At 32.6% G+C, this 15481-nt stretch overlaps 1 long non-coding RNA gene across 1 annotated transcript in view; it reads right to left on the bottom strand.

The window, feature by feature from the left end:
- Positions 1-10787: 10787 nt before the first annotated feature.
- The window catches only part of LOC118184535 (uncharacterized), a 329712-nt gene continuing 325018 nt past the window's right edge, over positions 10788-15481 (bottom strand). Inside the window, exon 3 of the long non-coding RNA XR_015042853.1 lies at positions 10788-11289. This is a non-coding gene — a long non-coding RNA (uncharacterized LOC118184535). The remainder of the gene's footprint in view (positions 11290-15481) is intronic.

The raw sequence follows: 15481 nt of genomic DNA, 5'->3' as shown, positions 1-15481 counted from the left end.
CTTTCTGTATTTTAGTATCCCGGATGCCGTCGATAAAGTATTGCAGGGACAATATTTCCTTTGTTTCTGTTGGGCATTCCGAAATGTCGAGATGGGACAGCCCTTCAACATCCGTGGCGAGCTCCTGAAGTGTTTCGGTAGGCTTCTGTTGACGAGATTTTAATTGGAGCCTGCCGTAGTCTTTTAAACACATCTCCCCAAAGCGCAGCTCCAAGGCGCCGGACAGAGCTTCGAAATCTAACCTTTTGTTTCCGGGAAGAGTCTGAAGGATATCCGCTGCGTCTGCTCTTAAAGAAGAGGCGAGATGACAGGCCTTAGCTTGGGAATCCCGTCTATTCGCATCCGCCACGATAGAAAATTGTGTCTTATATACCTACCAGGAGGTCTTCCCATCATATGTAGATAGCTTCAGAGAGGGACGAGCAGGCATGGGTAGAAATTTTAAACCATCCGAAGTGCTCCCTGCCGTCGCTACGAATTTCTTTAAATTATGAACTTCTCTGGCAACTGCAGAAACCCTGTCATCAATCTGTTGTTGGACGGCAGAAACTCTTCCTTCTATCCGTTGCTCCACAGCCGAAACTCTTTCTCCTATTTGATTTTCACTGAAGAAACTCTATAATCGATTTGTTGTTCTACGGCCGAAACTCTGTTTTATTTGTTGTTTGACAGAAGAAACGTTTTCTTCAATTTGCCCAACTTCGTTTTCAACCGCGTCCATTCTGCCTTCCATAGCCTAAAATTTATTTTCTATTATGCAGGTAATTTCTCTTTTCATCTCTTCCTGTCCTGCTTCAATCTTTTCTTTGACTGCATCTTGGCCCAATTTCATTTCTTCTTTAAATGCAGCTTGGCCAGCTTCCATCTTTTTCTGACCAGATTTCATATCCTCTTTAATTTCTTCTTTAAAAGAAGCAAAGGCTAATATCAACTGCCTAAACTGTTCTTCAATCGCTCTTGTTATTGGCATTCAAACCCCACTCCTGACACAAAAAATTGTTGCGTGAGTACGAGTTCGTTATGAAATGAATGCACAAGTCCGATGAAAAATGAAGATGAACAAAATTTATCATTATCACATAAAAAAATGCTTAAATTCCCTCAGATATTCGTGCAGTATTACAAAATCTCACTGTAGTTATCTTTTAACTACTCAAATGTTCAAAAGAACTTAATTCAAAACAGCTAAAGAAAGCTAATCCGCGAATTTGCTACAATCAACAAGAGCAGATTTTCTAAAGAAACTCCTAAAACAACAACAAACTAACTAACTCCAATTACAACTCCGAATTGAGAGGTTTTCCTCCTTTTATAAGATTTTAAATCGCACGCGAGAACTTTCTGGAACTTTCTCGAAACCAAAAAGAGATATATATTTACTAATTGTTAAATGCACGTGCTCTTGTATTTTTAACTTTCCGGCTTAACTTTCCTTTAATATTCGTTACGCGCTGCATTACGCGGGGAATAAAACAATTTAGTTTATATTTCAACTAACATTAACTATTTAAATACCAAATACGTAACAGTATTTTGCAGAAAAAATTTCAACAGATTTTCTAAAATCGTTCTTTTGCTTGTGTGAAACATCATCACAGATATTTATGATAGGATTTAAGTAACAATGTTTCTTAACAAGTTACATACAAGAGCATCTAATGTCTAAAATGAAATTACAAGCAGCTAGAAGACTGAAATATTAAATAATCAAAGTTTAATTTACCAGTCACCTGCACCGCATGAATTAGATTTCTAAGGATACTTTTGTTTTATTTTGTTGAAGTTGTAAGTGAATGTGATTGTAAAAGTTAATCAGAGCAATTCATTAATTACTATTATTATTTCAGGTATTTTTACGTCATCCACAAATCTGTCATAATTGTGCATTTTTTACATTTGTTAAAGAAGTCTAGTCTTTAACGTAAATAAGCTTTAGAATTTTCTTGAAAGATTCAAATTATATTTTACCGAAGTTCTTAAAAGCCTAAGGAAGGAAAACTATTCGAAAAGGAGGAATGACGTCATAGACTGAGGGAAAAAAGAGCAAGCAGTTTCATATTTAATATAATATTACCGCTTGACTATACGATATCTGGCTCTTTGACTATACGATATCTGGCTGGACTAAGAATACGGTAATTAGACCGGTTAAACTAATGCTCAAAGGAAATATACTTAACACTTATTTAGATGCAAGAAATATGTAACACATATTATATGGAGTTAGAAACATCTTTTATTAATTAGACTTACCTTGCAAAATACTAACAATGTTAACAAATATATATTTATGGATTGCCGTTCAAACGGGATAGTGGTTGACTACAGAATCCCGGAGAAGGAATGGATGCATGTAAATGTAGAGTGTCTACGCGGTATAGGGGCACTCCAAACATATGAGGAGAGTCAAAAGTCCTCTCGTGTGGATTGGTGATGATAGGGAAAGAAGTGTGGGAGCTCCCTCAAAATTGGGGAGGAGCTGGGCAAAATCGTACTTTCACCTGTAAGGTGACCAAAACACTTGCCAATGACAGACGTAATCTTGTACTCCTTCCCTCGATGAATTTCGTGGGCTTGTTCTAATATCAAACAAGCTAGATCAGTCACAAAATATTATGAATTATATCAAGAAGATTATATATTATACCTTTCTCCTATCGAAATCTAAATTCCTTTTGGCCATCTAATGTTGCCATCTCTAAATTGTATCCTTTTGCTACACCGCGTAGTTACCTCAAAAAGGGATAATCAAAGATCGTCAGTTTTAAATGTATCATATTAATTAGTAAGTATATTATTATAAAATTAAATAAAAACATAAACTGCTGGGAACTGTGGAGTTTTGCTTTTAAACCACTCAATTTCCTAAACAATGAATGCATAGTATCGCGTTTATTTGAAAGATGAAATAAAATATTTATGCTTTTGTAAAATGGAAATATATTTGAAAACTGACAATTTTCAAGGTAGCATAGAGAATAAAAGTCGTTTGGCGTAATAGAATAACGATTTTAGTTAAATGGAGCAGAGAGTTATTGTAAAGGTATGTAGCATAACATAAGCGATACATACATAAAAAAAAGCAAATAGCTAACTGAAGTAAAATAAAAGGGAAAGACTAGATTATATCACTCAAAATGACGCCTACATACATAACGAGATGTGATTTCTGAGATGCAAGATTTAAATATATGAACCAATTCAGATAAGCCTGAGCTGGAGATTTACTCTACGACGATAACTAAAAGACCAAAACACAAGAAAAGCGCTATAGCAAATAAATACTTTTACAAGAGAAATATTTAAAATGTAGAGTAACTGAGAGACCCAAAATCAGTGCAAATATCTGTAATATAAACAAGAAAATGATTGAAAAATATGAACGGGGAAGGGATTATTTGAATTTTGACGCAGAAATAATCAGAAAAACAAACGTTTCAGAATGAAGACATCTTTTACAATAGTTCATTTATTCAGAATTTGAAATGTCAGGGCATAAGCAAATAATTTATTCCTGTGTAAGCAGGACAGCATCATTTATTTCATAATCATCCAGTTTTTTATATTAGAAGCACTTACAGTTTAATACTTTTGTAGCGTTATCCATTTATTACAATCATTACCATTTCGTGATTTTAATTTAACACCTAAGTAGCTTGGCAAATTATCAGTTCTGGGAAATGTTACCACTACATTTGCCTTAAGTTCTTCATTCTTCAAAAAATAAAGCTATGTATTGCATAACATATTGAACAATTTAAAACAGTAAACAAGTTTCTTAGTCATTTCTATCTTCATTTTATTTTTAATATTATTTTAGATAAGTGTAATTTTATATACACGGTGTGCCATAATAATTAAAATTATATAGTTAAAATTATATAGTTAAAATTATATTGTGTGAATTGGCAACATTAGAGTGCTGTTTGTACCAGACTTATTAGTGACTTAGTCAGACTTAGTGACTTAGTGACTCAGTCTGACTATAGTCAGACTTAGTGAATTTTTTTTCATAATATACACTGAGCAAAAGAAAAAAAAGGGGACATTTCTATAGCTCCCGTTCTACCGGAACGATTGTCGAAATTTAACTTGCGTTTTCCATGTCTAGAAAGCGCAACTCACGATATATATTAGATTTATATATAATATTATTCTAAAATAGGCATTATGGCACAAAATTAGACTTTTTCCTAAAATAACGACGTACCATTTTTTTTTTCAGATTTCGATTCTACCACTCAAAATTTGTATAGATATTAAATTTTGTAATATTTGGTGAGAAATTTAAAATTTTATCTTGGCACATATTTTTCAGTTTGCACCAAGAATGGCAAACTTCTTAATTTATAATTTATTGTACACGAGCGGAAAAATCTCATTGTTCGTTACATTCAAATAATTTTAACAAAAGTGCGTAAATCACATTTGGCGTTATTACCGCTCATAAGAAATATGACAAATTTCGAAACGCGCCAATATGTAAATTCACGTATATCTTAGAAAACTTTGAATAAAAAACTCTTAATTTTTTGCAAGTATGCTTAGAAGTACATCTATTTTAAGATGATGGTAAAAATGTGATATATTATAATTCAAATTTGTTTTCGAAAAATATTTAAAAATCACTTAAATACAAATTTTAAAATAAATCATAAAAAATGGACAAATTTTATTTGGAATGAACCTAAATTTCGAAATGTGAAAGGAAGACTCAAATAAGTTTAATAAAAAGCAGATATTTATAAATATATACCAAATTCAATTAACATGGATAAGCTAAAATTTTGAAAGCTAATTTTTTAAGAACTACTCGTGCGATTTTTACAAAATTTGGCAATTTGGTATAATTTGAGTCGTAGAGTCGAAATATGGAAAACATTGGTATGTTATTTCAGAAAAAGACAGATTTTGTGTCAAAATTCCTATATTAGAACCATGCTATATATCCCAAGTCGCGCTTTCGAGATGTGGAAAACGGAAGTTAAATTTCGACAGTAGGTCCACCATTTTTTTTTCCGAGGTCACATTTTTGTTGAAAGTTTCACCAAACCTGGCGCTCATTCTTCTGCGTTTGCAATACTTTCCTGGTTTCATGAAAATAAATCCACATCGGACCTTATGATGAAAGTGCTTGAGTGAAGCCTCAGGGTCAGGAATCATGCAGACGGGAAGGCAAAGGAAAAGCGAAAAATCAGTTTATTCCCATAAGCTGGCATGTGGAACGAGAAGATCGCCGAAACTAGTCGCAGAGGTAAATTCGAACTAATAAAAATGTTGCACAATCTTGCTTTTATTATTTTTTTAATAGTGTTATACAAACAGCACCCTCTGTCGTAAAAACTTGAATCAAGTTTTAGTCTTCTCCCCCCTCTCCGGAAATATCTATCTATGTGATTCAGTCTTTATTTACAAACCGTGCTGTGATGCACCACATTGTTGATTTTACATTTTTTAATGTCTTCAGTTTCTTCAAATTTTTAGGACACAATGTATATGTTTCCATCAAAATACGAAGTCAAGTACCTGCTGAAATGCTCACTTATCTAAAAGGGCCATAGCTGAAAATGCTTCTTATTTTAATCACATTTCTTAATTTGGCACCACCAGGTTATGATAAATTGTTGAATAGACTATTTAATTAATCTCATTTATATTACTCACTTATATTTATATTAATTTATTTTAATCATTTCGAAATACTTTGCAAAATCTAACACTTGCTCATTCCATATGAATAATTTCAAGCTTTTTGCATGTAAAATTGAGTAACATAAAAGAACTGCAGATAGACGATTTCTAAATTTTATCAATCCAAATTCTCAACGGTTCTCGAATCATTCAAATCGTTTTAAAATGTCTTGAATCCTTCAAATTTGTCTAACAATTAAAGAACTTATTTATGAAGGAATTTCATTAAAGCAAGGTTTGAAATCTGCGTTTAATAAAGAATAAATCCAGTTAAAGGTTTTAAAAATGTACTTACCTTTATTGAAAAAAACTAAATAAAATTTTGTACTTTAAGTACATAATTAAAATTATTTAAGTTCATTTTCTGTACTATTTTTCAAAATGTGTATGTATAACATGTCAATTATTTCAATATTTTTCAGTACATATATAAATCAAAACAAATATATAGGTCAGAGAATTATGTCAAGAGTTAACACAAATAAACACTGAACTGAACATTGTCTAAAAAATTAAAAGGCTAGTTCTTAGAACAGCCACGAGATGATATTGGTTATCCAGGCAGCTGAAATTTCAAGAATAGGTTTCTCTTTTAATGAAAGTTCTATCTGAATATCAATAAAAATAATCTTAGTTTCGATTTTGAAAAACTAGAATGGCGAGCAATATTGCAAGATTCGTTATTAAGTTTCAAGGTGCTAGTAATTTAAGGATTTAAAGGATTCGAATGTAAGATCCCTAACGTAAAGCAACATTCTGTCTGATGATATTCAACAGCAAACAAAAGAGAATAAAACAAGGCTTTAACGGCAGATAACAAATTTGTGTTTAATTCCATGGAGAGGTCACTCAGATTAATGGAATTGCTCAAAATGAGATGAATAGTTCTCTAGTGAGAAATCTGTGCGGAATGGTCAGAACAGCAAATACAACGCCGAGAGAGAAATCAATCACTGAAAAGAATGCAGACGCATCGCTCAGTGTCATTAAGTCAAAGCCGAGTCCAACGCCACAAATAATCCTCTTCAAGAATTCTGCTCATGTTCAGTATTGAATCATAATTACATTCCCCCTACAGTGACAAAGCGGCATTGTTTGCGAAAGCTGGATCATCTAAATGGTTAACTTTCGTCAGCGACTTCTATTATTTGCACAGCTGCTGTTTGATAATCGTCGGTAACAATCAATGCTTAATTGTTACACTTTTAATATTCTTTGCTCTATGACTTAAATCGATTGCAGTTTCGATTGTTACTATTTCTGAGATTTTACTTTCCTTTGCCAAAAAGATGTACATCCACGATTGTTAAGATTCCATTATTCCCGATACATGGTAGATTTAATGGAGAATGCTCCAGTAAAAATATGACCCGTATTTACTTTTTCATCATACATTGCTCATTTTTTATGTCCGCTGCTTATGAAAAAATCCTAATGACTCTACGCATTATTCATTTCTATGATGGTTAATTTCCTTTGCTCATCAAGTTGTAAGGATTATGTTAATTTTATTAACAGTTAAATTTTAAGTTAAAGTTCCTTTCCTGTCAAATTCTTAACTTCAACTTACTACTTCCGGCCAGAACGTAGTTTGGAATCTTGCTGCATATTTAATGAGGAGGAGTGGTATTTAAACCACGAAGTTACTTATTGAATCAGGGAGAATCAGAGTTTCTGATTTACGCGCGTCTGCCTTTTTGGCCACTCTGTCTCACAAAGCTGTTATTACGCTTGGCCGTACTCAGGCCCTTGCTAAGCTTCATAGTCAAATAAGTTAAGGGGCCAGCTCGATTTGAACCTTGATAGCCTCGGCTATACTTCTTTTAGTTAATCTTAGTTTTAGTTTAATTCTTAGTCTTTTAAGTTCAAGTTCAAGTGCGGGCTTTGCTTGTACACTCCCAGGCGGAGTTTTGTTAAATCTTATTGGAATAATAAAGGGTTAGTTACCCTTGTATTTTGTTGTTTCTTGTCACCGAACTCAAGCGATTTTTTGCTTATCAGTTCTTAGATTCTTCACTTCCAACATTAACTTAGAATTCCAAAGTGAAGAACTCTACAAAGTATAAACCATATTGGTCTGGTTCTGTTTGATTTATATAATTACGGGAAAGCATCGAGGGCTATCTGCCTAAGGGGAGGGATGCTTTCCTGGAGGACGTTCTACGGCAAACTGGCTCATATACACATTATACATGGGGGAATTCCACGAAAATGCCCCTATGCAGCCAGCCCGTTCGCGAGGGGTGGCGAACCTCGGACCGAACAACCGGTGTTTAGTCACTTTACCGCTCGGCTGCTGATGGGCTACAAACCATATTAAAAGTAATAAAAATGATATTAATATTCAACCTAAGAAACCTCTCTAAGACTGCCATATACAATTTCAAATGGATTTCTTCTAATGTGGATGTAGTCTTCTTAGATGTTATTCAGTAGTGATGTAAATTTTTATCTTCAAAAATACTAGTTCCTTTTTGGAGGTGGTTATCTTAGGGAGGTAGCTGTTATGAGAAGTTAAAGTTATGAGAAGTTGTCACATCTATTTTTTTTTCTTTGTGTTTCCTTTTTCTATTCGGGGAGGTGGGGGCAGAGTGTAGAATCCTAGCTGCAGCATGAAAAGCAGTAAAGAATTTATAACCACTTCTTACCACATAAATATTTTCTGAAGTGCTGGGTAGAAACATGAACGCAACCATCTCTCTCTTTTTACTTCCTTGTACGAAGTAAAAAGGAAGTATTGTAATCGCGAAAAGTTTAAGGCAGCATATTTCAACACAAATATCTATTTTCCCCGCTATCGAATGTAATTTAATGATGTTTTTGCTTAACATCTGTACTTAAGGACAGAATAAAAGATTCTTTTCCTCCGAAAACATTATAAAACTGCTTTAAAATGAATTCTGAAGAGAATTTTTCGTGGCGTCAGTACGTACGTACGTACGTATCTCGCATAACCCAACAACGAGGTCTCAGAACGTTGAACATTTGTATATAGAACCGTTATAACATGTAGATGTGCGCTTCGTATTTTGGCTGTAATCGGCCGCACCAAAATTATATAAATATATATGTATATATATCCACTCTGTTACTCGGCTCAGTAATACCAGTTTCTTTATTCTCACGTGTTTGTAAATTGGGCACCTTTTTGCTTTAAAAATGATTGAATTATGTTGTTCTTATCTTCCGGTTAAGGTTTTCATGCCTTTAGTAAATCTGCATGCGATATTTTTAGAATTATTAACAATTTAAAAGTTGTTTAAGTGCCGCTAAGCCTTTTGCAATAGCGCCAATGTTTGTTTACATTTAAAACAGCAGAATAGTAGATTTGTTGCCAATCTAGAGAAAGTAGGCTTCATAAAAACAAAAATAACGCCTTCTTTTATTATTGTGAATTAAATCATGCTTAATCTTTTCTGGAATTTTTTCGAGGAAATAAGTGTTTAAGATTTACTTCGTAATTTTTAATACAGATACTTTGAGTTTTTATGTATTTTTCCCTTGTCGCAAAGTGAGAAATAAGTTAATTGAATGAGAAATACTAAAATCGTGTGTGAAAACCTTTTTTTTTTTTTTTTTTTTTTTTTTGCTGCTGTTGTTTGCTTAATTTCTTTTATACATCGTTTTAGATTTATTATAGTATTTGAATAGAGCATGTGGCAACGATTAGAGAATTCTTCAAATGATATAAATTTTGTGCATTCTGAGTTATAGTATGAACGAAATATAACGCTATCAAGTGAACCTAGCGCCAGAGTGTCTCTATGGTAAACAAATATAGTGAATTTCAAAGAATGCATTTATTATATTGTGGTTTATGCGCTAATGACAAAATAAATTTAATTCAATCCAATAAGTTTAAATGAAATGGAAGAAAAAATGCGTATAATTTAATATTCTGTACAAGGAACTCATGTGGTGTACACATCAGATTTTTTCATTTTATTTTGCGGTACGATTCTACACTACTAATATTGCTAACTCCCAGAACCGTAAAGACAACAAAAGACTTATTGTCCTATGATTATACTTAATGCAACCTCTATTCAAAAGGAAGTATGTCAAAACCCAAAAATCTGAAGTTTTTGTGTGTCTTGACCCATTTTTACTCTTCGGATTTCATTATACAAATGCACCATTTTCAAGATTATTAAAATATATTAATATCTCGAACATCTAATTTTCGGTTATCAGATCAAATTATGACTATTTTATTCAATGATCTTTTGATGATGTTCCATATTATTTTCTTTTGATGGTGATTTTTACTGTTAAATTATTATTATTATTATTATTATTATAAAAACTATTATTAATTTACCATTATTTTTATTATCGTCATCATCTTCATTATTCTAAATGTATTTGCTTATATTGCTTTTATATGAACGACAGCCCTAATAGATGCCGGCTGTATTGGCCATGACCGGAAAAATGCCTACAGGAAAAACGCCTACAGGAAAAATGCTCACAGAATAATGCTCACAGATATATATGTTCACATGCTTACAGGTATAAATGCTCACAGGCTCACAGGAAAATAACCCATATAAGAAAAAAGATCACATGGAAAAAGGCTCACTTAGAAATATGCTCACATGGAAAAAGCTCACATAGATATATGCTCACATGGAAATAAGCCCACTGATAAATAAAATAAGTAGAAATATCCTTAGATTAATCAGTCAATAATTAATCGATTTGAACGTCGAACACCTACTTGAAGTGTTCAAAGAAAAATTATTAAAATTACCAAAACATCTATGGTATATATATATATATATATATAAACCAATAATTCATAATTTATAATAAGAAAACTTTCCATATACCTTCTCCAAGAATCACAAATTAAATTTTAAACCAACAATGAAAAATTATTAGAATTTAAATAAGAATTTTTAAATTTCAACTTCTTGTTTAAATATCTGCTAGCAAAAATAGCAATATATATATCAAAAACTGTAAAACTTATCTTTACATTCAAGTTGCTATATAATATTAACAAATAGGCCATATTGAATTAGGAAAAGGAGAGAATGAAGGAAGAAAAATGAAACAGAATATACAGTGAAAAATTAAATTACAATTTTAATTGTCAAAAAAGTAAAATAATATTACACAGAAGTTACCCATTTTATAACGTAAACACTTAAATGAATAAGCAAACATAAATAATTATTTAAATTACGCAAAATACCTTATTATATATAAATCATAAATATATATTTAAAAAGTTATAAATACATATAAACATGCTGAATGTTAGCTAATATATATAAATATCTAATTTTATCATCGCTTTCATTATAGTTTCTTGCATGATTCGTGATTACCCAAATGTAAGTTTTCATACTTTCTTTTTTCTTTACTGCAGTAGGCCATGTATTTACAATAGCTAATATTAAACATTGATAGTCTAAATCTTTTTTCAATCCGTCAAATAAAAATCACAAACTAGGATGGCTACAATTAAATAATGAATTTAGTACATTATGAAAGCTTTTGTATCAAAATGGGGTTTTAGGAGATTTTTCGAAGGCTGCTTCATAATGATTCCACACTTCGCTTGGAAACTGCGGTCTTCTAGACTCCAAACTGAAATAACAACATTAAAACATCAGTTTCTGTAGATACACATCAAAAGTATGCAAAAATAGAGTTAAAAAAATGAACTATTGGCAGTTATAGGAATAAAAATATCTTACAGGAGCAGTGGTATAAAATATTATAGTACATGTAAAATTTTACCATAATTTTTATTCCTTTACATACCGCCCTTGAAAAGGTTTATGTGAGGTTTTGGCCAATAATTTTTTCAAATGATCAAATAATTTTTCTTTAAAACTTAAGTATGCGTGCGATGTTCAAATCGATTAATTATTGATTGATTAATGTAAGGATATTTCTAAGTATTTTATTTATCAGTGGGATTATTTCCATGTGAGCTATTTCCTATGTGGACATATTTCTGTGTGGACCTTTTACCTGTGAGCATTATTCCGTAAGCCTTTTTCCTGTGGGAGTTTTCCCTAGAACCGTCTTAACCATAACATAAATTAGCTTTCTTTCAAAACAACTCGATAAACTTTATACGCTATATGCTCCATTACTTTCACTATCCATCGCAATGTAACATATCGCAAAGAACTTATCTTCACTTTTAGCAACATAATTTCTCTATCATGAGTAAAACAAGATAAAAACAAAATCCTAGATTGATTTGAAAGTGCAGAATTCATGTTTATTTTCTAAGAATCCAACTTTCTAGTAAAAGGGCGTATTTTATCCAGAGGTTCTACTTGGATTACGTATCTTTGTTTAAACAAATTAAAAAGGTTTCGCCGTCAAGTTTACTATAGACACATAATTGTAATTAGAGCGGCTGAGAGCTTGAACAAATTTCGTAAAAATTTCATAACTTTAAATGTCGCAAGTATTTGAGGCTTAAGCTTAGACTGAAGTTGAATTGTAAGTGTTTAAATATATTTTATAGCATGCATGACGTGAAATGAAAGTTCTGTTCCTAGGTTCCCACAATGACTATAAAGTCGGTTGTGTAAGAATTCTGTAAGAATTGGAGGCTCCCTTCAGCCCACCTGGACACGAGTGTCCCCATAGCTCAAATATAGGGGCCCCGTATATCCACAAACGAGGGCAGACAGTAACCCAGCCACCCCCAAACAACAAACAAAAATACTAAATCAAAACTAAATAGCACATCTAACACAAAATTACAGACTAACAAACAAACAAACAAAAAAAAATCCATAAACACAAATTCACAAGATAGAACACCACAATTATCCAAAACACATATAAATACAAAATTCAATTTTAACAGAAGATTCCCACTAGCGCCCTATTTTCATTCATAAACTTCATTAGAGCAATAGAATATGATTTAAAAACTTTAAAATTAATGACACTTACATTAAAATCAGTAATGTTAAAAATTTGTCTAATAGGGGCTGTTAAACTACAATCAACCACGAAATGCCTAGCATCACCATCAACCTGCACCTATTACATAATTTATTTTCCTGCAGATTAAATCGGTTGAAATAGAACGGAAACCTACCATGTCCAGTTAAAACCTGATTAACATCAATATTGCTCATATATTTCATTTTATTTGTGATTTTAATTCGTTCCATAAATCCTATGTTTTTAGGTGAAGAGAACCACTGTATTTTCCATTTGTTAACGTAAAATTTTTTCATTCTTCGAACTGCAATTCTCTTCGAACCTGTTACTTCAATATCCATTGCACTGACATTTGAGAGTTATTAAGTCGGTTGTGTATACACATATGTTACCCGACACGTTTAGTGATACCTTTCGACATATTATCATGATCAAGGCAATTTTTGTTTTAGTTCCCAAATTATGAGTCCTAAACTAAGTTGTTTTGTTTGTTTGTGTGTTGATTTATTTTTAATTTAATTTATTAAGATATTGTCTGATGGTAACTCAACACTAGTTAAACTAAGTTACCATTAGATAAGTAATGAAGATACTGAACGCTTAGAAGTTTCAAATTCAACAAACTCTTCAACGCCATACCTATTCTGGGTATGTACAGATGCATATTCAGCGTAATAAGTTTGAATTTAAAATAGCTCTATATTCTACATTTGAGGAAGTGAACTCTTAAGCTGTGAGAACAGAACTGAAATATTCCCAAAATTTAGTATATAAGCAACGACAACCTAAACCAATACACTCGAGTTGTGTTTTAAATTACCTTACTACCGAATAGCTCTCAAAGAGATCAAAAAGAAAAAGATTTCTTCTTTTTTGTTTGTAGATTACGCAGGGTCTTTCTTCTCTTCCTTTTCTGATTCGCCCACTTGAGTTGAGAGGTGAGAGAGGGGAGGAGAAGAAAAGAAAGGACAGAATTCTCTTCCACACGAACTTGCAAGCGAACACCGTTTTCGAAAGAAAAGGTACATTTTTAGGATAACATTTCCCCAACCATACCTTTTGTGCGGTTTGCTTATTTTGAAACTTTCCCGGGAGGACAGAATGGAAAAAATGAATCCTTCAAAAGGAAAAACCTCTGAGATGTGGTTATTGGAGCGATTTTCGCCGCACGCGCGAACGGGCAAGCAAAAAAAAAGTTCACTTTCACATTCATAAGCGACGGCAAGAAAAACGCATCCAACTTTTCTGCATTATTCCGCGAGGTACTTCCATCTTTCATATGCTATTTCTTTACCTCGGGAATTTTTGAAGGACAGTGAAGTAAGTCCGAATGAAAGAATGGGCGACTTTTTATTACTAGACCAATTCTACTCCTTTTTCATGCGTTGTTGCTTTCTCTGCCACTGACTGTTGATTTTAAGTTATTATTCTACAAAACTAAGCAGTCATGTTTCGAATCCATAAATTTAAAAGGTATCTTAGAAAATGCAAGATGAACTGGACAAAAAATTAGTAGGACAGTTCTTTTAGACAGCTGAAACTGCTAAAAAATAGGACAGAATTTTAATACTATCCATGCATACCTTTTTAAACGTTTTTATTAAAAGCATTTGCGTAAAGTATTGCTGAATGGTCAAAATATTCCGAGTTATAATAAGAAGCTGAAGGAGGAAGTTTGAAACACAAATTATCAACAAAAACACCAAAAATGACTTTGATTAATGATAACGATGATGACCAAAAATTATGTAAAATGGATGGTTCTTTTGGAAGTGATCCTTTCGAAACTATATTCTTACCCTGCTTGTCACAGGAGAGACATTTTGTTGCGATCTCGTATTAGCGTACCAAAAGAAACTAATTTTCCAGACAGTATTAGGAGCAGAGCTGTAGGACTGTTGGAAGCTGGTGGAAAATCAATGAATCTTAATATCCGTAACTGGAATCAACCATAGTATAATTGAAGTTTGTGGAATCAGTTTTATGAGATAGGATAATTCAAAGACATCGTAATTAGAATCGATCATGAGTTACTACTTTTGTTTATGACCATTATTTGCAAACAATAGTTTTTTGGAACAAGCGTCTAAATACCCCTCAGTTTCAAATGCACTTTTATCGGGGCCCAGCAGAAACGTGTTGTAATGAATAATTTTTTTCAAAACGCTTTCATTTAAATGACTTGCATGTATGGAGGCAAATAGTAATCTCCAAGCATAATAGATTTCGAAGAATCTGGGCTGATAAGCATTATGAATGGGCATTTGCAGAAAGGAGCGTGGAATTTTGTAGAATACAAAGATTTCTTTTTTCAATGCATGGATAGTATTTGAAATACAACTGAGCAGAAAGTTCCTTTCGAGAGGTTGTGGCAGGGGGATAGAGGTAGGAGATCTTTCTCAAGTAGTACGATGATGCCATAATGACGTAGCAATCTCATCGCGCATAAAGTTGCCAAGACGTTGCATTATGCCGTCTTTAACCCATTAGCCGCTGGCGTTGCGTTGACGCAACGGAAAAATAAATGCGTATATAAATATAACTACCTAAGATATTTTATACCAGCAGATGATTTTGTATAGGGAACATTATGAAGATTATTTCTGTAAAAAAATATTTGCCTTCAACAATCATTTTGTTCATAATAATTATTCTCATACTTTAAGCAAAATTTAAGCAAAACTTTCGACCGTGTATTTTTGCTGAAAATATTTAACGAAAGAATCGCCGTCTGTATGAGTGATCTATTTGTAGTCAAGGTCACCGTTTGTCAGAACATTACATCAGTCAGATGTTTATATTTGTGTTGGGAAGGAAGGGAAAACAGGTGTTTCGTGGACGTAACGTCAGCAGGAAACGGGTA

The sequence above is a fragment of the Stegodyphus dumicola genome, chromosome 8 (assembly GCF_044657685.1).
Source record: "Stegodyphus dumicola isolate Sdum_Otavi_A_Nest chromosome 8, ASM4465768v1".
Classification (NCBI taxonomy): Eukaryota; Metazoa; Arthropoda; class Arachnida; order Araneae; family Eresidae; genus Stegodyphus; species Stegodyphus dumicola.
Note: the sequence above shows the minus strand (reverse complement) of the source record. Positions and strands in the feature narration are given on the sequence as shown.